General features: G+C 40.7%; 1 long non-coding RNA gene across 2 annotated transcripts in view; it reads right to left on the reverse strand.

Moving 5' to 3' along the window:
- LOC123597956 overlaps positions 1-25,577 on the reverse strand; it is a 117,785-nt gene that overhangs the window by 20,369 nt on the left and 71,839 nt on the right. For both annotated transcript variants that reach the window (XR_006712324.1, XR_006712325.1), the window contains exons 3-4: positions 7,881-8,040; positions 5,633-5,743 (exon numbers count right to left, since the gene is read on the reverse strand). This is a non-coding gene — a long non-coding RNA (uncharacterized LOC123597956). The remainder of the gene's footprint in view (positions 1-5,632; positions 5,744-7,880; positions 8,041-25,577) is intronic.

The following is a 25,577-nucleotide window of genomic DNA, read 5'->3' on the forward strand; positions in this document are numbered from 1 at the left end:
TAATATGAAAGAAAAAAACTGGTATATCCAACTGTATTGAAATCAGAGACTTCATTCTATCAAGATACCATAAAGAAAGTGAAAAAACAAGCCACAAACTGGGAGATCATATTTGTAAAACTTTTAAGTGACAAAATATTAGTGTATAGAATACAAAAATAACCTCTGGAATTAATTAGGAAAACCAAATAACCCAAAAGAAAAAGTGGGCAAAAGTTATGAATTGGCATTTCACACACACAAAAAGTCACACTTATACGGCAAAAAAATATTTGAAAAAAGATTCAACTTTTTAGAAGTCCGGAAAACGCAAATTGTGATATGATATTCACTCACCACACTAACAAAAAAATCACTAAGTTTGCTATCTGTTGGTGAGGATACGAAAGAGAATGTAAATTGTTATGACAAGTAGTTGACATTGTTTTATAAAATCAAATATCCGCATAGCCTATGGTCCAGAAGTAGTTCCACTCCTAGAGATGTAAATGGGTACCAGAAAACAGGCAGAAGAATAATCATCGCAGCCACGCTTGTAATGGAAAAATAAATAAATGAGTAAATGAGTAACACAATTCTAATCTATAGGAAAAGGGCATGTAAACTGTGGCAGTTACACACATATTACAGAACAATGAAAATTAACTATTGCTACAGATTATGACACAGATGAATCTTAGACATTACCCTGTAAAAAAAGTTTCAAATCATTAAACTCTGTAATATAACAAAAATGATTTTGAAATAAATTATTTAGAGAATATATACATATGTGATGGAAGAATGGAAATAAAGGAACGATAAGAAGAGAATACTAGAATTCTAGAATTGATACCAGTCTAGTTCTTAAAGTTGGTTATGGGTGCTTAGGTATTCATTTTATTGTTTTTACTTCTAACTATATTATACATATTCTTTGTCTCCAAAATGTTCCTGAGACTCTTAATTTTTTTCTACCTTTTCCCTCTTTCCTCTGTTCCTTCCATTGTGAAATTGAGACTATACAGTGAATAATGTAATTCAGTTACTGAGCATTTCAGTTTGATCTGCTTCTCAATTATCATTTCTATTTGTCTGTTAAAAGCTTCTACCTTACCACTTATTTCCAAAGTATTCACTTTTACCTCATAGAGAACAGCTCTCATCAGGTGCCTTAAATTCTCTGTTTAATAATTCCAATATCAGGGTTATCTCTGGGTTGGTGACTATTGTCTTTTCCCTTAAAAGTGGGCCAGAGTTTCTTGGTCCTTTATATGTAAAGTAATTTTTTATTAAGTCCCAGACATTTTGAGTATTTTGTTGTGAGGCTCTAGGTCTTGCTAAAATCCTCTAATGAGTGTCAATTTGTTGTTTTAGGAGGGAATCAGGTCGCACCACACATTCTAGCTCACCATTTGTGGGTGGTGGTTTCAACATCAGTTCTGTTTTCAAAGCCTTTGCTGTTTCATTGCATCTCAGGGGTGAGTTAGCAATTTGTGTCAGTTTATACACAGACTCAGGGATCCCCTTTTCCAGAACTCTTCCTTCCATGATCTCCTACACACTCTTTGGTTTCCATGGAAACCAGAGGACTCCTTTTCTGAGTCCTCTGGCTAGAAAATCAGGGTTCTCCTTGTGCTATTGAGAAGTTCTATAGAGATGGGCCTACCCTCATGACAAGGTGCTTTGAGAAAAGAGGAGGGAAAGAACCAGGATTTCCTCTATGTTCTTTGGGCCAGGGGGGTCCTTTTCCCAGTTTATTTGGCCAGAAAGACAAGGGGACTCAGATGTCCACACCATGACCACCACTGCTATCATGCAGCTGCCCAAATGGAGCCTGCCTCAGGGAAGAACAAGAATGAAAGAAAAAAGCCAAAAAAAAAAAAAAAGTAGGACTATTCTCCTATACTCTCCAGCTCATAGGAGGCCCCTACTCTCAGTCCTTTGGTTATAACACAGGGGAATTTTTTCAGAATTTTGGTGTAAGTCCCTACTCTGCAGTATGGAACTCTGACCTCCCTTTAGGTCAAAACTGGGAGAGATAAGAGGGAAAAACCCTAACCACACCCCAATTATAGGTCATTAGTCAACAATGGACCTCCCTCCCAATCTGCCTGCTGTTGTTAATGTTCAGAGTCTTTAAATCCTGTTTTTTTAATCTGTCACAAGTTATTAGCTGTAATCAGTGAAAAAGAGAGGCTAGAGTGAACTTACTCCATCTTGGCTGGTGCCCAAGTTCATATATTCTTTTTTATACACTGAATACTACATAATACAATTAAAAATTTTTTTTAAATGGTCTATCCCCAGAGGGTCTCATAGTTCACGGGAGAAGACAGACTCTAAACACACTGTTTTAGGGAATTTGGCTTGAATAAGGAGAAAAGAAATAGGGTCAGAGGTAAAAGGAGACAAAGAGTAACCCTGAAGGAGGGAGGTGTTTTGTGGGTTCTTTTAATTTTTTTTTGTTTTTTTTTTTGTAGTAAGACTTCGCTAAAGCGGGGCTTATAGCTTCTCCTGCCCAAGAGTTAGCACACTTTAATTATTTTATATTTATTTAGAATAACTTATTTCTGCCTTCCTCCTCGGATGCTAAGCCACATGAAAGCAGGTCCATATCTGTGGTTCACTCTTGTGCCATTCCACACAGTAGGTGGTCAAGATACGTTTACTGACAGATTACGAAGTATTGGCACTTATTTGTTATACTACGTGCTATCAAGGCTCTGCCATATCCTCTTGCCCGTTACGTCAGTGTACTCTAACCCAACCTCTAATTGCCAGCTCCCAAATTTCTCTGCTTGAGGTCTTTCTCAGGCTTCTAAAGCATGTTTTGTCTACCTGCTTGGCAGGTAGTCAGTGCCAAGAAACTACTATCTGCTAGGAGAAGACCTCAACCAATGACTGACAGAGCTGGTTTATAAAAACTCCAGGCCCTCCCCCCTTGGGAGGGTTAACTCTGTGTCCTGTATCCTACAAGGGCTCTCAGAATTTCCCCAGCAGAGTTTAGTTCCACCAGCCCACGGTGATAGCTGGTTCGATAACGCACAACTGATTGGCTGCCTTTTCTTCTCTGACTCCCTTTACCATCCTCTTTTGGTATCTCTTTATCCTCTGATAATAAACCACTTTCACCTAAACCCTAATTTCAGGGTATGCCGTATGCCTCTGGGGCAACCGACATTAAAACAGCTGCATATTCCACCTACACAGGCATGGTCTTTTATCAAGAAGTTTCCCCATAGCTGGGAGAGTGGGCAGAGCACTGGACTTCACGCCCGACGGTCCTACTTCATCCACTTACCATCTAGGCAACCTTGAACAAGTCACTTGATTACTCTGAGGCTCAGATTTTTTTCATCTGGAATGTGGAATTGATAAAAATCTACCTCATTATATTCTTGTGAGGATAAAATAAAATAATTTACGTGCAGAAAAAAAATAATATAATATATGTGCAGAAACTTACCACAGATACCAGTGCACACTGAGTGCCTAGTGCATTCGTGTGAGCTGGCTGAGTGTAAGTATAAAGAATTCTTTCTTGTGCTGTGAATCATCATGCCTGCTTTATTTTTTTTTCCTGATGTAGAGTGGGGGTTATATTAACATTCCCAGTCAACATCAGGAATTGCTAATGGTGGGGAAATGTTGGAAAGCTTGTATTGTTTCATCTTGAGAAGCATGCTTCTAATTAGCCAGAGCCTGTTTTATTTCAACATAAATGAGCAATGGCTCAACGGATGGTCCCACTATTCCTGAGTCCCAACATACTCCAGAGGAAATGTACAACAAACACTTCAGAGAGAGCACATCATCTTTTAATTTATGTGGATTTCTCTTTTATTTGAGAATTGTTCCATGAAGTTTTCATGGCTTCATAGACTTTTAGGTCATAACGAAACCCTAGTGATCGAGAACAGTCGGACCCCATTGTTTTACAGCTGAGGAATCAGAGGTTCCAGTAGCTTCTTTTCTCTCATGGTATTTCAGAAACAATGACAACTGTCTTCAAATATCTAAAGGATTAATAAAGGAGAGAGGAGGTAGTCTTATTAAAGTGACTTCAAAACTTAAAGATGGCGGGAGCATTCGGAATTCTACAGAAGAGGGAAGATTCTACCAACGAGAGCAGTTCAGCAACAAAAGAGATGACTAAAGAGATAAGCTCACCATCACTGGACATATGCAAGAGGATATTGAACCTATATGGAATGCTCTACAAGGAATTCTTGCTCGTGAAAGGGAGAATTACCTGGGTATTCAAGTACCTTCCAGCTTTATGATTCTATAGTTTGGGGTTTCCTACAGGAAGTACTTACACAGTACAGAGCTTTTAGTATATGCTCCGTGAAAACGACAATTGATTTCTACCAAACCCCAGTGGGTCCTTTTATGTTGCCCGAGAGATCGTTAATTCTCACCTCACTCCTATGAGCCCCTTGTTTTTTTTCATATTGACACTGTATTCAGGGCCAGTTGATCTCCTTTCCAAGCAATCTGGAGGCTCAGGTGTTTGACACAGGATGGGGATCCAGGAGGCCAGGCCTGGCCCATGGGAATGAAGATGGCTACAGCAGCCATGCAAGGGCACCTCTCGGTCTTCCCTTCAAGAAAGAACCTGCCATTCAGCTGTCAGGAGCAGTGAGCCGACAGGCTCCAGTCATTAGCGCCTTTAGGATTCATCTTAGCTTTTAAGCTGAAGTCCTGTCATTTCCAGGGAGCCCTCACTGCTGGCTGAGCATGGCAAAGGTACCAGGGCCTGGCCATGTCAGCCTGGACTGGGACTCCTCTTTCAGGCTCTTTGCCCTGCAGCTCGCATTGGATCTGTGACTTTTCCGATCTGGATCTGCAGCTCTCCCAGCCTGGTCTTGTTTCTTCCCTTCTTTCCTTTCCCGGGTGTCACGTCTACATCACAGTCTGAGGCTTTCCCTACCCAACCCTGCTTCTCTTCCTATTACCTCTCACAGACACAACCCTCAGTAAAGCTTTTATACTCCTAACCCCATCTCCACCTCTGCTTCTAGAAACACCAGTCAACTCAATGGTTGCCCTGCAACTATGGAGACTATGGCAAAAAAGGGAAGAAAAGTCCACATTCCAAAGAAGGAGAATCTGAATCATCAACACATCTGAGGAGACTGAGAAAGCAAGAAAGAGACCTGAAGATAGGGTATGCCACAAAGACCAGAGGGCAGCACTGAGGCTTTAAGAGACAAAGCCTGGAATGATCCCTTGAGAAAAAGAGCTGGGCGGGGAACTGTGCCCATAGGGACCCCTGGCCACACTGTTGCTGCTCTTCAGACAGATACCGCCTACTAATGTTTGGCGTTTAAAGGGGCCACAGAAAGGAAGGTAAACTGTCCGTGCTCGATCCATCGGCACCGACTGTTCCAAAGCACAAAACACGGACATCAGCAATGAGCTTTATAGATGTGGAAGCGCCAGTTTTAAGGAAGCAGATGATAAAGACAGTCAATATTTATTGCATGCTTAGCATGCATCCGGCACTGTTCACTGTTTTAAGGGCACAGACTATCAGTTTCTGAGGCTCAAGCATCTGGGAGCAGGTTGCTGGATCATTTCGACTCAGGGTCTTTCAGGAGGTTGCAGAGAAGCTGACAGCCAGGGTTGCAGTCATTTCCAAACTTACCTGGGGCTGGAAGATCCACATCCAAGATCATTCCTGTGGTTTTGGGCAGGCCTCAGTTCCTCACCATGCAGGAGTCTCCACGGGGCTACGTGACCTGGCAGCAGGCTTCCCCTGAAGTGAATGGTCCAAGACTGAGAGGTCACCGAAGATAGAAGCCATAGTCTTTCATAATTCAATTTCAGAAGTACAACGCCTTCCTTTATGCCATATGTTACGGCCACACAGCCCAACCCTCCTATAGTGTAGAAGAGCCTTCCACTAGGGCATGGACACAGGAGACAGGGGACACCCAGACTAGACTGTCTTGGAGGCTGACTGCCACAACCTCTAGAGGAACAGTATGAAGTAGATATTTTACCAACGAGGCTCATTTACCAATGAGGCAGGAGAAGCTGTGAGACAAGTGACGGAGTCACAGTTTGAACTGAGCGTCTATGTGCCTCACCATTATGCATACTTTCTCCCCAAGAGGAAAACTAGGAGGCAGAGAAGGAAGAAGACGGATGTGGTTAAACTTGATCATTGTGGGTGGTTATGAACACCATAGGCAGTGATAGTTTATACAGAAGTATAGCGCTAAAACAGAGCAGTTCCTCATTATCAAGGATAGTCTTTACTCCAAATGCACAGAAAAAGAATTATTTTCCCATTTACCAGATGACAAAATAAAATTCAAAAAGATTGAGTGCTTTTCCCCTAGTTGCACAATAAGTACACAGTGGAGTTAAATTCTGCTCTTCATTTCTAAGTACAGGGCTCTTGTCTATACCTCGGCTGTTCTTTCCACTATCCCAAAGGATAAATTGGTGTTTCAGATTCTCCGGAGTAATAAACAAGGCAACTAAAGTGGAGGAGAACACCTAGAAATCTATAAAGTGGTTAGGTATGAGGTAAAGAAGCCCTGAAATAAAGAAAGAGCATTTATTGGGTCTTTTTCAGTGTTAAAGTATAATCTACATACAGAAAAGTGCAACAGAAGTGTGTGGCTAGTGGAATTTTATTACACTGAACAAACCCAATGAAGAAGCAGCCATTACTATTCACCCCCAAATCTCCTTTGTTCCAACTCTCTGTCACCAGCCCTCACAGAGTGAACACCATGCGGACTTACACGATCATACATTCATTTCACCTGCTTTTGTAATTTATATGAATGTAATCTTATACTTTCTACAACTGGTTCATTTCGTTTGATCTTATGTTCGTGACATTCATCCATACTGTTGCGTCTACCTGTCGTCTATTCCACTGTGTGACTTATAATTTATTTATCCACTGTACCAGAGGTTGGCAACCTACATTCAAATTTGGCCCACCTCCTATTTCTATACAGCCTGCACGGTAAGAATGATTTGTGCATTTTTGAAGGCTTAAAAAAAAATCAATAGCATTATTTACAACAGCCAAGATATGGAAGCAACCCAAGTATCCATAATCGATGAATGGATAAAGAAGATGTGTCACGCACACCCATGGATGGACACACACACATGCACACACACACACACACACACACACACACACACACACACTGGAATATTACTCAGCCATAAAAAAGAATGAGATCATACCATGTGTGACAACATGGATGGACCTACAGGGCGTTATGCTCAGTGAGATAAGTCAGACACAGAAAGACAAACACCATATGATTTCACTTATAGTGGAATCTGAAGACCAAAACAAATGAACAAATAACAAAAAAACTTAGGTACAGAGAATAAACTGTAATATAACCTTCTATGTTAATCACACCTCAATAAAAAAAAAAATTAAAAAAACGAGTGTGCTAAAAATCCAAAAAAAGAGAAAAGAAATAATAAATACAAAGAATAATATTGCATGACACATAAAAACCACATGAAATTTAAATTTTTGTCCATAGATAACATTTTATTGGGACAAACCATGCTCAGTCTTTTACCTAAAAGCTAGGGCTGCTTTCCCACTACCAATACAGGTAGGCAGTTGCAACAGAGACCTTATCATCACTCTACTGCTTTGCACTGTTTTGGGGGCATTCCAAAAAGAAATGAAATAATTATAAGGTGATTTTTGCCTCTTGGTCTGCGGAGTCCGAATATTGATGCCCTGGCGTTTCACAGAAAAGTTTTGCTGAGCTCTGGGCTATTCTAGCGATGGGCATTTGAGCAGTTTCCAATTGGATGCTATTATAAATAGTGCTGCTTTGAACATTCCGGTTGGTGTTTTTGCTGAACATCTGAGAGCATTTACTCTGGGCACATACCTAGGAGTAGACTTGCCAACTCGTTGATTAGGTTCAGCTTGCAGGGTACTAGCAGAGTAGCTTGTACTCATTTGGCACTCCATCTAGCAGTGTATAAGAACTCCAAGTGCTCCATATTCTCATCAATAATTGATATTTTCTGTCTCGTTCATTGAAGCACCTGGTGAATGGATAGTGGGAACGTGAGCGTGGCTTTGAAATAAAAATTACAACCTTTAATTGTTTAGGCTATGCCAAAAGCTGTGCCAATAATTTCACCTACGTTATCACTTTACAGACAAGCCCATTTTACTGACGTGGAAACAGGATTCGGCAAGGTTAAGAAACTTGAAGGCCACTCTGGTATTAAGTGGCAAAACCAAGACTCAAACTCAGATCTGATGGCTCCGTAGCCTACATTTCCTCTACTGCACCACCTTGTCCCTCCATGTGACCATGTGATAAGACATTATGCCCTTGGAAAGTATCAGCCACTGCAAGGTCTTTACCTAGACCTTTGTTAGGAAACAGTTGTTAGGAAAAGGGATACAACAGAGACACAAAATGTGGATATGGGGGAAGTATGGGCAAATACACCCTCATTTCTGTTGCCTCCTGCTACAGTGGTTAACTGAACACTTTTTGCTTCCCTCCAGCCCTCTGGCTGGTTATGTGTATTACATGTTCTGACAGCTGAGGCCCATGGTGAAAATGATAACAGATTTGTATTCTCAAGATCATCTCCAGATGCTGACCAGAAGCACCTCTGGATTCATGAAATATTTGCCTTTAGTATTTCTTGAAGATGGATGTTTGGGGCGAAAAAAAGTTCTAGGAACATTTCAGTATAAATCATGGGGAATTCCTTCCTTCGGCAATCTGGAATGCATTTCTCTATTTCTTTAAGAAGAATAATGTGTGTATTAATAACTTGGTTGGAATGGAGTCTGGGCCAAGATGAGATGATCACGGAAATCATTATTGATGGTTTCTTGTAGCCAAACAATCTGTTCCCCAAACCTGGAGTCTGTCATCTGCAGGTGAAAGGCCACACTGGAGTCACACGCATGCATCCCCTCCCCTCTGTCCCTTCTGCCATTCTTCCACCCAGTTTTAGGATTTGGTTGTTATTGGGGTTTCGGGTTATGAACTGCAAAACGCTCATAATCAGGTTTATTAACGTGCCTGCTGCTTCTGCACAAGCAATGAAGTTGACACTAGAGCTGTCCTGCTGATCTGGTTATGTCATTGCCTTGATCGAATATTTCTGGGGACTCAATGTCACCCGTAGCAGTGCTTTCCAATCTTTTTTGTTTAATTGAGATATAGCCGATGTGCTAATCTTTTTGACTCTGCACTGCCACGCAGGAAAATTGCATTGATTTATGAATATATGTTGTTTGCACTTATGTATGAGATGTTAATTTATGAATTTATATATCTCACATATAAATTTTGAAAATACATATTTCTCTTTTTAAATTTTTTAAAAATGTTTATTTATTTTTGAGAGAGAGAGAGAGGGGGGAGGGGGAGAGAGAGAGGGAGACACAGAATAGGAAGCAGGCTCCAGGCTCCGAGCTGTCAGCACAGAGCCCGATGCGGGGCTCGAACCCACGAGCTGTGAGATCATGACCTGAGCCCACGTCAGACGCTTAACTGCCTAAGCCACCCAGGCACTCCTGAAAATACATATTTCTTAAAGGATGAGATAATACATACCAAGGATCAGCAAACTTTTTCTGCAGAGGGACAGAGAGTAAATATTTTAGGCTTTACAAACTATAAAGTCTCTGTTGCCACTACTCAACTCTGCCACTATAACACAAAAACAGCCATAGATAAATGAACGGGCTCGGCTGTGTTCCAATAAAACTTTATTTACAAAAACAAGCAGCAAGCCAGATTTGACCTATGGTTCATACCTCACGGATGCCTGGTATACACCTTTGGCCACTCCAGATGTGACGCAAAAGTGAATTCAGCAACCAAATACTTCTGACTTTCTTGCTCTATCCCTGTCGTGCATCAACTCTGTTCTCCCTGGACCTACAGCGTCCTGTACTGCAGACGACCCCACTACAACTAAGGTGAACGCTGGCCCACAGGAAGGCCCAAGTTTGACCTGTACAGTCCTAAGCACCCACACAGACAACCTTATTCATCTCTCTTGGCTCCAGAAGGAATTCCCTGCTAGGGAAGCACCGGCCCCACTTTTGTGTACCCCTCTCATTCCAATAACACTGTATTACATGGATCTGCTCCGGCAACCACTCAAAGGGAAAGAAAAGGGGAAGTTCCCCCCAAAAGCCGTATAAGCAAACAACCTCCTCAGGTATCATCTACCTTAAAGGTAGCACCAAGAAGGAAGTGATGAGCACAACCACCAGGATCATTTGCAGAAAGGAGAGCAGCTGTAGTTATAAAACGAACATGAGGGGCGCCTGGGTGGCGCAGTCGGTTAAGCGTCCGACTTCAGCCAGGTCACGATCTCGCGGTCCGTGAGTTCGAGCCCCGCGTCAGGCTCTGGGCTGATGGCTCAGAGCCTGGAGCCTGTTTCCGACTCTGTGTCTCCCTCTCTCTCTGCCCCTCCCCCGTTCATGCTCTGTCTCTCTCTGTCCCCCCAAAAAATAAATAAACGTTGAAAAAAAAAATTAAAAAAAAAAAATGAACATGAGAGATACATTGTCATATATTGCGAAGCACCTACTATGCACACCGCGCATTTTAAAGGCTGCCTCTTCCAAACTTCCTTCAGTACCTTTGTCAGAATGAATGAGTTATTTTGTGCTGTGACAACAACGCTAAAAGCTCAGTAGCTGAGGGAAACAAAGACGAATTTCTTACTCACACTGCATGGCTATCAGGAGCTGGCCCAGAGCTCTCTGCTCCACCCTTTCCATCACAGGTCCAAGTAAACTGAGCATCCCCTGACTTTCCCCCCATAACGGGGAGAAAGGGAAGTGCTGAGTCATGCAATGTCTTTAAAGGTTTCTTCCTGGAAGCGACACCCACAGCATTCACTCACATCTAATTTGCGTAAGCAGTAAACTTCAAAGGGTTTGATGTGCGATTAAGCTGTGTGCTTGGATTGTACTGCTGGTACCAATTACATGCCCCCCTCCTGTAAAAGGATTACACGTCCCCACCCACTGTCATCTGACCGCAGGTCAAGTGTTCTTCCCCCCCTTCCTTGATACGAGGCTTAGCCAATGAAACAGAAGCGGAAGTCATACGTGTCCCATTGGAGCACAAGATTTACAGCCACCCGCATGTTTTTGTTGTTGCTGTTTTCTCTTTGTCACAAGAATGACGCGTCCCAAATAGGAGCTGTTCCTGCAGCATGAGTTCTGGAATGAGGACGATGCCTGGAGTGGAGCCACGTTCTACCTATAGCCCACAGGTAACGTACACGAGAAATAAATGGTGGCTGTAAACCACTGACAGTGTGGGGCCATTTTGTTACCAGTATAACCTAGAAAAAGATGACGAATACAGAGAAGCACCAGAAATATCAATAAATAGCCCTAATGACTAACATGCCTGCCAAAAATTTTTATTTTCCTCTTCTTTGTGTACACACACCCACACACACACACACACACACACTTTTTCAAAGGGTCACCCCAAAAGTCTGTCTAAACACTGCAGCAAGCAAAGTTCAGTGCATCTGGACGTGCCTAGGTAGCTAGGACGACCATAACAAACAACAGAGACTACATGGTGTGAACCATAGAAATGTATTTTTTGCACAGCTCTGGAGGCTACAAGTCCAGATCAAGGTGATGGTAGGGTGAGTTTCTCCCAAGGCCTCTCTCTTTGGCTTGTTGATGGCGGTCTTCTCCCTGTGTCATCACATGGTCTCCCCTTTTGCCAGTCTGTGTCCTAATCTCTTCTTATAAGGATGCCAGTCATCCTGGATTAGGGCCTATCTATACGATCGCATTTTGCCTTAATTACCCCTTTAAAGAACTCATCTCCAAATACAGTCACATTCTGAGGTACTGGGGGTTAGGATCGCAACATACGACTTTTAAAAGGACACAGGTCAGCCCATAACACTGGGTAATGCACAGCGATCTCTTCATCAGAGGTGAAAGATGGTGTCTTTATTAGGTCCAGATGTCGCTTCTCTTGATCCACAGACCTCTGTACTATAAAGACAAATTATCTATCCTCCACACACCCAATATACAATAGGATAGACAAACCACAATACATAATCCCATTTAGAAAGGGAAATTACAGGAGACACAGGGCAGACAGTGTCCCATAGCAAATCTGAAATCCTACTGGGCAGAAGTCTTGAAGGTCCCTGCTTACGAGTGGGGAATGTGCCTAAACTATAACCTGATTCCACACCTGAGAAGTAGATCCCTTGTACTTTGTTCTCCATTGTCCTTAGCTCGGACCCCTGCCGATTATTCCCTTTCCGTTATTCTTTTGGGCCACATCTGAAGTAGGTGTTGGGCAATATGTTCTGAGGTTGGTGAGGGGGCAAGGAGCCTAAGCTGTTTTTATCAGTCTACTGTCTGCCCCAAGGAACTTGGCGATCTCAGGGATTATTTTAAGTTCAGATAGTCAGAATCCCTTTTAACACAGGCAAGTTTGTTGTTGCTGTTGTTTGGGGTTATTTTTGCCTGTTTTTTGTTGTGTTTCAATTGGCAGCAGAATTATATCAAAAGCTTTGTCAGTCTCCTATTTCTCTGACAGCAGTCAGCTTTATATGCAAGTAATCCACAGCCATCACACTTTTGGAGAATTTATTTTGCCTGCAAAAAGAACATGAATTCAGGGGGAGGGTCAAAGAGAGGACCCTTAGGGGATGAACTGTGTCCCCCTCCCCAAATTCCTATGTTGAATTCCTAAACCCTTTGTAAGAAGAGCAGATAAAAACACAGAGGACCAACCAAGCAAAGACACTGGAAAAGGATGCTCCTCTACAAGCCACGAAGAGAGGCCTGGGAGAAACAACCTTACCAACAACTTGATCTTGGACTTCTAGCCTCTAGAACTGTGAGGGAAAAAAAAAGTGTTGTTGCTGAAGCCACCCAGTCTGTGGCACTTTGATATGGAAGCAAACTAATGCAATAAAATATCAGCAGAAGATCTGAACAGACATTTCACAGAGAAAGAAGAATCAACATTACGTGCATGAGAAGATACTCAACATCTATTAGTCACCAGGGAAACGTAAATTAAAAACACAATGAGATGCCACTCCTCATGAATCTGAATGGCTACAGTTATAGACTGCCAATGTCAAGTGGTGGTGAGGAGATGAGAAAGGAGAATTCTCTAACATTGCGAGTGGAAATGCAAAATAATAATTCTACCTTGTTAAAGTATTGAGCAGTTTCCTAAAATGTTTAACACCTTCCATAATCTCCAGCCATTCCACTCCTAAGTATTTACTCAAGTAATTAAAAAAATTTTTTTAATGTTTATTTATTTATTTTTGAGAGACAAAGAGTGCAAGAGGGGGAGGGACAGAAAGAGGGAGACACTGAATCTGAAGCAGGTTCCAGGCCGATGTGGGGCTGGAACTTACCAACTGCAAGATCATGACGTGAGCTGAAGTCAGACACTTAACAGACTCAGCCACCCAGGCGCTCCTTTACTCAAGTAATTAAAAAGGAGTGAATCGCTGATATACAAAACGACATGGGTGAATCTCAAAATCAATATGCTAAGTGAATGAAACGACAGACACAATAGAATGCATATTGTATGATTCCATTTATATAAATTTCAAATCAATCCATAGGGACAAAAATAATATCAATGGGTGCCTACGGTGGAGGGGTAGAAGAAGGGATGAACAGCAGAGAAGAATGAGGAATCTTTGGGGGATGACGAAAATGTTCCGTATCTTCATGGTTGTGGTTTCATAGGTTTATACAATTTTCAGCACTCATTAGATGACAAAGTTTAAAGAGACGCAGGGTAATGTATGTAAATAATTCCTGAGTAAACTTAGTAAGGAAAACATTGAAATTCTCCCTACAATTTGTCCAATCAATGTCATGAAGCTTTATTTCTATATTTTCACCTAAGAGTTTTATAGTTTTAGTGCTTGTTTTTAGGTCTATGATCCATTTTGAGTTAATTTTTGTATATAGTATGAAGAAGGTGTCCTACTGCATTCTTTTACATGTAGCTATCCAGTTGTCCCACTTGGGGAATTAACTCTCCTTTCCCCATTGAATGGTTTTGGCACTCTTATCAAAATTCAATTGACCATAAGTTTAAGAGTTTATTTCTGCACCCTCGGTTCTATTCCATTAATCTATATATCTATCCTATATTAGTACCATTCTTCATTTTCTTGCCCAATTGTCCTGGCCAGAACCTCAAATACAATGTTGAATAAATCCAGTAAGAGTGGACATTGTTGTCCTGTTCTTGATTTTAGGGACAAGGCATTCAATCTTAATTATGATCTTATGTGCAGGTTTTTGAAGATGCTCTTTATCAAGTCAATGATGATTCTTCCCATTCCTAGTTTTCTGAGTTTTTACTACAAATGAATGTTGAATTTTATTAAATCCTTTCAACTGGTTCCTCTGGTCAAAACAACGGCAGGGATTTCTATCAGAATCTTTGTCACTTGGTGCCACCTATACATGATTGTGGGTACCTTCAAAATACAGCCACAAATAACAAGGAATGCCTCCCATGTGGTTCCCTCATCTCAAGTTTCAATTCTCTTCTAAAATCTGATGCTTTTGTTCAGTCTCCAAAGCTTTTGGTTCCTGTTTTACACATTTGTTAGAGTTCTGTTATTTGCAACAGAACACTACTCCATCCTGGAGGTGGAATTTTAATTCCATTTTTTAAAATTTGACAATTTTCATACAGTTTATGTTCAAATGTGCAACTAAACTTTGATGAAGTCATTAACTGAGAACAATAAGGATGTTTTCCTAAACACATGAAGTCTGAAATTACATTTTACGATTCCCAAGCTGTCATCTTATTTCATCTTCAGCATCCAATTTAATTTCCTATTTTGTTTTGGTTTCACAGTATTGAGAAATCTTGATTTATACGGGTATACAGTTGCAAAAATACAGCTTTTTAAAAAACAATTTATCTTAGGATATCAGTCAATAAAATAGAGGCTTTATTTTGAGGTCTGCATAAAGAGGAGTTAAATTGGCAACGTGATCCCCTAATCCAAGATTTTATAAACATTTCATGAAAAGCAGACATCTGCTGTCAAATATATTTGGGAAAATTTGGCTGGCACATTTCACTAGAGATATTCCAAGGAGAAATCCTTCAAAATTAACATATAACCGCCACGTTCCCCAAAATTATTTGCCGCAGAATCTTTATTTCAAGCATGCTTATTAACAGAGGATAGAATCGGTGTTCCAGATTTTGGAAAGCAGAGCTATATATAATCCCAAAGGAACAGAGAAAAGGAACTGGCAGAAAGTAGGTACGTACCACATGGTAGGTACTGTATTAGATGCACATGATTTTATTTAATCCTTATTACACTCAAATGTGGAGGATCTTATTTCCCATGCAGATGAGGAAACTGAGGCTTCCTTAAACTAAACTGAAGTTTCGTGACAATCCATCACCTCCCATAGTTATAATTTTTTTTCTCGTGATGAGAACTTTTAAGATCTACTTAGCAACTCTCAAATATACGACACGGTGTTGTTAACTGCAGTCACCATGCTGTACATTATGTCTGCAGGGCTTATTTATTTTGCATCTGGAGGTTTGCACCTTTTGACAACCTTCACCCATTTCCCCAAACCCTGTCTCTGGCAACCACCCATCCGTCCTCTGTTTCTATGAGTTCAGGGGTTTTTAGGTTCTACGTGTAAGTGAGATCATGCAGTAGGTGACTTTCTCTGACTTATTTTACTTAGCATAATGCCCTTCAAATTCATCCATGTTGTCACAAATGGCAGGGTGTCCTTCTTTTTTATGGCTGAATAATATTCCATTGTATATGTATACTACCTTGACTTCATCTGTTCATCCGCCAGTAGATACTTAGATTGTTGGCATATCTTGGCTATTGTGAATAATGCTGCAATAAACATGAGAGGTGCAGATGTCTTTTCGATACCGTGTGTGTGTGTGTGTGTGTGTGTGTGTGTGGTATAGAACACAGACTCATACCTCACAGGGCTTGCAGTGTCCTGGCATGGCCAAGGTCTATTACCCTCAGTCCCACCCAAGCACAAAAGTGGACTGAGTGGTAATGGAGCTAAACACGGTCAGAAGTTCAAAAATTCTCAGAGTAGTAGCCAAGGAAGCCACCCAGTATTGTTAAGGAGAACAGCTTAGGTAGTGGCCAAGAAGATGGGGCTGAGCAAAGAAATAAGAGAGCTGAGAAAATAAAGAGGGAATTCAGCAGCAGTATGAATAGTTGGGGAGATCAGGAATAGACAGACTGAGGACGGACAAAAGTGAGAAAGAAGGTAATCCAAGACTTAAGGTCATTTTACAAGAGGATTCGAATCTTGTATAGACATGAGTGTAGCTATCTTAATGGACTGTTTAAGAAAATATATAGTATAATAAAAAAAGAATTAATTTTCAAAAGAGAGCTAGGGGAAAGAAATGCTAAATGATGTCATAGGAGGGAGTGAAGGCTTTCAGCTAGAGCAGCCATGGGGGCCTCCTTGAAGAGAGGTAGCATATAAATCAAGTCTTGAAATCAGGAGAGGATTCAAATGGGCAAAGGAAAGAGGGAAAACACTTATACGATAATAGTTACACAGCTGTCAATTTTGTCCTTAACTGTCAGATGCTACATCTGTATCTTCACCAGTATAAAACTTCCAAGGGCAATAACTTGTGGTTTTCAAATTTTATTGAGGACCTACTACATAAAAATTCTCAAAAAACATAATTGACGTTTCAGTATTTTAAAGCATAATGATTCATTTTACTTTTACACTTCAAGGAAGTTCAGCAAACATCTTTTGCCTTGTTTGGTTTCTTACGGTTTTTATATATAAAGTAGACTTTGCAGGGTGGAGAAGAAATTAGACACAGTGCACAAGTTCCTGGCTGCAGAATCACTTTCCACTCTAAAATCGTCTCTGCGAGACAAGTGACAATTTATCTCACTAAAATTTTTCAAAGTGGAAACCTGATTTTTTTCCAAAGCATTTCGACTTCTAGTGAAATGTTTTCTCAGCCTGGACATTTAAAGACCACAATCTACTTCCAATCATTAACTTTGCACCAGAAATCTTTGCAAGTTTGTCAAAGCAAAACCCATGTCCTATCCATATTTCCCTTTAAAGTAAAAAATCATTTATAAATCATTTATCAATTATAAAGTAAAAAGTCATTTATAAAGTAAAAAAACCTTATGAAGTGATTAAATTCAGAAAAATAGAGGAAGTGGCATGTAGTCTTAATATCCAGGGATAATATGTGTTAAGAGTTTACTGTATTTCCTTCTAGACTGTTTCTATGGCATATATATATATATATATATATATATATATATATATATATATTTTTTTTTTTTTTTACAAAATTGTGGTCAAATATTATATTCAAAATATAATATGGAGATTTAAAAATATTCCATCTACATTTTCTGATTACTATTACAGGCTAATTTTAGGGAATTCAGAATTTTTGAAGAGATAAAAAACATAAATGATGTGAAACCCATTTATCCCAAGATAAAATATATATGGTAGCATATTTCTTTAAGATTTTCTTTTTTTAAACGTAGTTAAATTTATGTTGCGTTCTAAAGATTTTTAAGCATAATTAACACTGAGACACTTCATGGGGAGAACTTGGACACATGATTATTTGGAAGAGGTCTTGGTGAACAACGAGATCTAAAACTAGCTGCTTTCTCAGTATTTCCCAATAATATTTTTAAAAAAAAAAACTTGAGTCATTTAATGTGAGTTTTTAACTTCTAGAGAAAAATGTAAAATGTCATAACAAAGAAAAGACATATATACTTATGTGGGGCAGCATTAAACCATTTAGTTGGTATCCTCCTTGCTTTCTATGGAGCAGTGAAATAATTTTCTTCTTATAGTAACTTGCACACCTCAAGTTACCCAACATGCAGTAGCTGATCTGCTCTTACTGTTAATTTAAGGGAGTCAATGTTAAAGATCTCCTTGGCTTTATTCAATGATTCATAAATCAGGCAGCACCCAATCTAGCAGGTAGAAAGGAGCTGAGGAGCTATACAAAATGAAAGACTTTTATAGGCAGAAGAGAGCAGGAACAAGGAAATTATACTAAGGAAAAGCGGATTGGTTATGGTAAGGTTACTTTCCTTTAGAGGCTGGCAGGGGTCTAACAGGCAAATTATCTAACTATTCTGATCAGGTGATTCCAGATTGGTTTAAGACTCCATTTCTAGGAGAGCCAAAACTGTAATTAAGTCTCAGTTTGCTGACATAGGGCTCAGCATAAGTGACTCCGTTTGAGCCTGTTGTCTCGTGTATAGCATTAGCAAACGCAGAGCTGCTTTGTGCTCCGTGATTATAAGAAACTTCTACTGAATTGTAGAGTCAAGATGAAGGATATAATATGAAAAACACATTCCTAGTACTAGGGATTTATAACAACAAAAATAAGAATATGTTAATAATATCTGCCATTTTGGAGTGCACACGGTTTGCCAGGGACTGTGCTAATTTCTCCATACGCATGATGACTTCTACCCACTAATGCATTCAATATATGTGGCTACCGGCTGACTCTGGGAATGCTATAATGGGAAAAGAACGAATCTGAGAAGGACCTTAATTTGTTCTCACAGAACTTAGAGATTAGTGGGGAAGGCAGATGTAAGGTAATGCTGGTACAATTGAGGGTCACAGGGCAGAGGGGACAACTTCTACTTTGGGTGCCAACTGTTCAAAAAAGGTTTGAGAGACTTAGTGAGAGATCCACTTGGCAAAGTGGGCACTGGGCTTCATGCAGAGAGCATGACTCACTTAAGCCAAGGTGTGGGAACCCCAGCAGCTTCAGCGTCTGAACCCCTTGGCCTGGCCTAGTTGTCACTTCAAAGGAATAAACAATTCCCACAGGAGGACTGGGGCTGGACTGGGCTGTACTCAGTCCCTGGGATGTGGAATGGGGAGACCAGGAACCAACGCACAGGAGAGCTGCAGTGAGCCATGGCAGATGCTACCAGCCAGCACAGAAGGACTACTCAGGAGAAGCCAGGCCTTTGACATTGTTATCTTAAGTCCCAATGCCTCAACTGCAATTGTGAAATTCACAAAGCTTCGAAAAATGGAAGGGGTTGTTTTGTTTGCAAGTGGCAAACTCATTTGGCAGTAAAACCCATCCTAAATTTATGTGAGGCAATTTGTTGTCTTTATATATCCTACATAGAGCAACAATTGAAACATTTTGCTTTGGGGGAGGGGGGAAAGAATGTATCTCATTATAGGGTGTTTCCTAGACCCAGTTGAGCATATCTTATAATATTAAAAATTCCAAAAGTGTTTGAATTCTAAGACACCTAGATCTAAAGGTCCCAGGTAAAAGACTGTAGACATGCATCCTGTTACCTTCACATTTAATATTCCTAACCCCAAGGAGGGTAACGCTCTTACTATTATTCCCATATTACAAATGAGGATTGCCACAAAGCTATTATTATTCTTTCCATATTACAAAAACTTAGAGAAGACTTAGAAGGGCAAGTGGCAGAAACAGAATATGGACGCATGTCTGTGCTTCAAAATCCAAGCAGAACTTCTTGTTGGTATTGCTCAATGAGAAATATATTGACCTTGAAACCTTTCTGTGACCTCTGAGGTGTTGGTGGAATTACCTTCTAACCACATTATCTAAAAAGCAAATTGATAATTCATGGCTCTCAGGCCAAGTGTAGCATAAAGCAAGCTGGACTGGGACCTTCTCCTACTCCCACACTCTGATCCTGATGGAGCAAACAGAGAACTCAGGACCTTACAGGCCCCAGGAGGCCTCCTATTGGCCCTCATTATCTCTAATTCTTCAGAGAGGATGTACTATGCTACCACCAGCAATCTCCCCACTACTCTTTCAACCACAGCTGTGGTCTCAAAATCAGAAGAGATCTACTCCTAGGGTTGTGCATTGATTTGTTTCCAAATTTCTGGTCAAAAGTTAACTGTCTATCTAAGTTTCAGTATTGGGAGTTTTCACCTAGCTTTGGGCCACCTCACTTCCTTTTTTAAAATTTATTTATTGGGGCGCCTGGGTGGCGCAGTCGGTTGAGCGTCCGACTTCAGCCAGGTCACGATCTCGCGGTCCAGAAGTTCGAGCAACGCGTCAGGCTCTGGGCTGATGGCTCAGAGCCTGGAGCCTGTTTCCGATTCTGTGTCTCCTTCTCTCTCTGCCCCTCCCCCGTTCATGCTCTGTCTCTCTCTGTCCCAAAAATAAATAAACGTTGAAAAAAAAAATTTTTTTTTAATTTATTTATTTACTTTGAGAGAGAGAGAGGAGAGGAGGGGAACAAGAAGAGGGAGAGAGCAAATCCCAAGCAGGCTTAGTGTGGAGCCCGATGTGGTGCTCAATCTCACAACTGCAAGATCATGACCTGAGCCAATATCAAGAGTTGGACACTTATCCAACTGAGTCACCAAGGTGCCCCAACTCCACTTACTTTAAATTAAGGAAAGTCCTATCCAGAGTGAAGCAGATGGTGTTTTAAAATGGTAATCCACTAAGTGTTAGCATCCAAAGTATATAAAGAACTTCTACAACCCAACACCAAAAACACACAAATAATCCAATTAAAAAGTGGGCAGAAGACATGAACAGACATTTCTCCAAAGAAGACGTATAGATGGCCAACAGACACATGAAAAGATGTTCAACATCACTCATCATCAGGGAAAGTCAAATCAAAGCCAGAATGAGATATTACCTCACACCTGTCAGAATGGCTAAAATAAAAAACACAAGAAACAACTGTTGGCGAGGATGTGGAGACAAGGAACCCTCGTGAACTGTTGGTGGAATGCAGACTGTTGCAGCCACCTTGAAAAACAGTATGGAATTTTCTCCAAAAGTTGAAAACAGAATTACTGTATGATGCAGTAATTCCACTACTGGGTATTTACCCAAGGAATATGAAAACACTAAATCAAAAGATATATTTACCCCTATGTTTATCACAGCATTATTTACAATAGCCAAAGGATGGAAGCAACCCAAGTCCGTTGATAGAGGAATGGAAAAAAAAATGTGGTGTGTATATAAAATGGAATATTATTCAGCCACAGAAAAGAATAATATCTTCTCATTTACAACAACATGGAAGGATCTAGAGAGTATAATACTAAATGAAATAAGTCAGAGAAAAACAAATACCATATGATGTCACTCACATGTAGAGTTTAAGAAACAAAACAAATGAACAAAGGAAAAAGAAAGAGACAAACCAAAACACATAGTCTTTCAAAAAAATTATTTTCAAGTTAATTAATATACGGTGTAGTCTTGGCTTTAGGAGTAAATTCCAGTGATTCATCACTTACGTGTAACACCCAGTGCTCATCCCAACAAGTGCCCTCCTTAATGCCAATCACCCATTCCACCCCCCCACCTACATCAACCCTCAGTTTGTTCTCTTTGTTTAAGAGTAAACATAGTCTTAACTATAGAGAACAAACTGATGGCTACAGGAGGTAAGGTGTGGGGGGCGGGGTATGGATGAAACAGGTGATGGGAGCAAGAGTATACTTACCATGATGAGTACTAAGTAATGTATTGAATTGTTGAATCACTATATTGTACACCTGTAACTAACATAATACTGTATGCTATCTATAATGGAATTAAAATAATAAAAAATGAAGAAAACACAAAAATTAAATGGGTATCCTACCCTATACTTTCTGATACCTCTTTTTTCCAAGTGTTTTAGCACAGTGCCTTGGATAGTGTATCTTGAATCAGTGCTACTTAATCCATTACATAATTAATCAGGGGACAGATTCTTCTGAAAAAGGAAGCTTTTATCTGTCCCAATCCCTGTTTTCAATCTTTCCAAGCCTCCACCTTCATGGCCTCTAAGTAAACCAAAGTCAATCAAACACTCTAAGAAACAGCAAAGCCTAACATTTACCTAGAGAGCTTTCATCATTAAAACAACATATTCGCCCCATGGCTTCAGTGTAGGGTGATGGGAACATTGAGTGTGTTGGCAGATACAACTGAAACCGGAGGACTGAGGCAGATTGGCTCAGGGAGCTGACCCTGGTGCCCACGCCAGTAGCTCGGTCCCATCTAAGAACTAGCCCTGTGGCTTTAGACCGTCATTTGACTCTGGGCTTCCTCATCAGTAATATAGGAGTAATAATAATAACTTTGCCTATGTCATTGGGTTGAGGATTAAATTGAGCTAATGTACGTAAAGCAGCTGACCCCCAACATATCCAAACTCAGCTACACGTATTTGGTGCACGTGTATTCTCCTCGTGGTATCAATCCAATCTCATTGGGTCCGCCATGCATTTAAACTCTAGGTTCAAAATAAGCAATAGTAACACAGTAATTGTAAAGACAAAAACACAAAATTTGAATCAATTCAATTTCATCATTGTATGTGACCACTTAGAGATTTTATTTGCATTTAAATTTTAAAACACTGAAATGGTACAAACTGAGAGGTATAATATTTTTGTTGACGCTAGGATATTCGTTTTTACTTTTCCCTACCGAGATAACGTATACCAAATTTAATTTAAAAAATTTTCATTGTCTGCATGTCTGTACTCAACATCATTATATGTTTTGTTTCATATCTCTTACTGAAAATGATTTTGACATTTGGGGGCAATGGGGGTCTTAAATGATCTGTTTCAGGTGTCAAATAGGCTAGGGTGCCACTCCCAGTAACTGCTAAATGCCTCTGTGATGTTGAACTGGTTCACCATAAGCAAAGCATTCTCTGGCTGCCTTTGAACCTTGACTCTCTGCAGAGTCAGGGGCGTGGCCCTGAGCAACCTTACTCTTCCCTGTCAGTTCCCACTTGGAAAACAGAAGCAGAGACAGCTATCCCAGCGAGGCACAGTGGCCACCCAGGGTAGGCACTCCTCACAAGGGCTGCTCCTGGCCTCCCATCTGCATAAGAAAGGCTTACACTTGCCCAGCTCTAAACCGCACCCCCTTTCCCTGCCTTCTCCCACTAGGACTGTCTCTGAATCTAAGATCACCACACTCAGATGGCTTCCAGGCTAGATCTCCTGATGTCCTAAGTAGCCACTTCCTCCAGCTTGGAAAACCTCTCAGTCCTGAAGGTTCAGATGTGCTCAGCAGGTCTTTCACGTTCATTCCTGGTTCCACAGTGATAATATCCTGTGTGTATCTTGTGTGTGTTAAATACCATACCTGCTCCACCAAATATGCTGCTGCCATATTATTCCATGGCCCACATAAAATGGGATAGAGGAACTTGGCAAATAAAAGACGACATCTGCAGGGTATGGTCAAGATTTGGGGGGTGGACAGTTCTGCATGAAATGAGATATCTGTTCTATGGCCAAGCTGAAAATTCTATATTCCCTGCTTGCTATATTAAGTTCTCTATTCTAGGAACCTTGAGAGCCCTCCCCACGACTCCAGATCTCCCTACTGAGTCCTTAAATTTAGGGGGCTTTGTTTTTCAAAATTAGAGCCAAAAATATTTGGTTTTACGGATTCATCTTTTAAAAGCTGAGTAAATTCATTTTGACTTTTGGTTGAAGATCATTTCCCTTTTTCCAACTCTAAGACGATGGTGGGTCCATGAAGAGGATAAATGTGTTTACTGTAAGTAGCATTCCAATTATAATGGCTACATGATTCCCTCCTTACTAGTAACAACATGCTTTTCTTACATTTCATTTAATCTTTATGTACACCCGCATGCACACAGAAGGCTCCCAATGCTGGTATTATTCCCATTATATATGAGGCCACAGAACCTCTGAGAGCTGAAGCAACATGCCAGGCCACACGGGCTCTCAGGTCCACGCTCCACACCCCGCAGTCCCCCATGATTTCCTGCTGTGATCAGTTTGTGGGTCAGGGCCCCACTCCCTCCCCAGGCTATAAACAAGGCCGGGATACAGTCAGCATCCAAGTACCCTATATTTCCCCAGAATTAATCCTCATAGTCACTTCTCAAAAAAAAAAAAAAAATCTGCCAAAGAACGGGACAAAGTTCTGCTCTGACCAACAATTTTTACAAATAACATTTTTTTAATGTTTATTTATTTTTGAGAGAGAGACAGCAAGAGAGGGGGAGGGGCAGAGAGAGAAGGAGACCCAGAATCCAAAGCAGGCTCCAGGTTCTGAGCTGTCAGCAAAGAGCCTGACACAGGGCTTGAACCCAGAAATGGTGAGATCATGACCTGAGCTGAAGTCAGATGCCCAACCAACTGAGCCACCCAGGCACCCCTACAAATTACATTTTTAATCAATATATCAGTTCTTTCTTTAATACCACCATATAATCCTCTTGGTAGAGATGAAATGGAAGTGCAGCGAGCTAAGTAATGACTTCAAAGTCCCACAGCTAGAAGGAGGTAATGAAGACTTGAACACAAGTCTTCTAGAACTTACTTCCAAGTTCTTTCCAATAAACTCTACTGACTTTTTCGAGTGTGGCTGTACCTTAGAGAAGCATAAGTACCCTGGCTACGCTGTGGACAGGAGTCCAGAAACTTCCCTTATTCGCGTTAGGGGATACTGGAGTCCTGAGAGAGCTCCAGGGTCACAGGCAAAGGACAAAAAGGCCACAGACAACTTGACCTGAGTGATCAGAGGTAAACAGTGAGAGCGGAGGATTCTGGAGTGGTGCCTGACAGATCCTCCGAAGAGCCAGACTGAACAAGTTCTACCTCAGTGAACACCATTGAAGAGGCAAAGCTAGGACCAACCACTGAGCCACAGGCTCCAGCGAAGGGCTCTTTCCAGGCCACAGTCGCCTCATTACCTAGAGAGCCATCTGAGAGAGGAGGAAGGCAGAGGGAGTTCTGGAAGACTAAACATGTATGAATAAGAGGCCAAGTCACTCAGAAGAGGTGAAACAGAGAGAACTTTCACTGGTAGTCCCTCTCCCACACTCCTCATTGCCAAGCACAAGGGTGAGGGTCGTGAGCAAGATTAGAGTCACTGCAGGAAATAAAGCTGCATTTTTTTTTTTTAAATAAAAGCTGAGTCTGTGATAAGCTGAGTAATATAGAAGCATATAGAGGCCAGTTCTCCACACTTAAAGATGAAATTTTTTAAACCCCATTTAAAATTAACTGGTTAACCTCTACACCCTGAAGAGGCAAAAAGAGAAAATAATTTCTGTAGAAGATCTGTAGATTTGTCTATTGCAAACCATTGCCTATTCCTTCAAAGAATAGTTTTGACTGCCAGCTATAAGGTGTGAGGAATGGAAGAGTGAACAAAATAGAAGAGGTAGTGAATTCACTACATAAAGTAAAGCTGAAAAGTTTGGTAACTGGTCCAAGGTCAAACCACAATTTAAACTCTGGTGGTATCTGATTCCAAAGCCCATATTCCTCTGTCTCCCCTTACCAGTTAAATATGAACTAGAAAAACATAGAATTTCATGCTTACAGCTTGACTGTTCTTTTTTTTTTTTTTTTAAGACCAGATGTACAACTTGTACTATTTAATAATTCTCTTACCTCCCTTAACCTCCCTTAAAGAAGCTTGGGGCCCTATGTCTGTGCATTTCTGTCAACCAGCTAGTGA

The sequence above is a fragment of the Leopardus geoffroyi genome, chromosome C1, assembly GCF_018350155.1.
Source record: "Leopardus geoffroyi isolate Oge1 chromosome C1, O.geoffroyi_Oge1_pat1.0, whole genome shotgun sequence".
Classification (NCBI taxonomy): Eukaryota; Metazoa; Chordata; class Mammalia; order Carnivora; family Felidae; genus Leopardus; species Leopardus geoffroyi.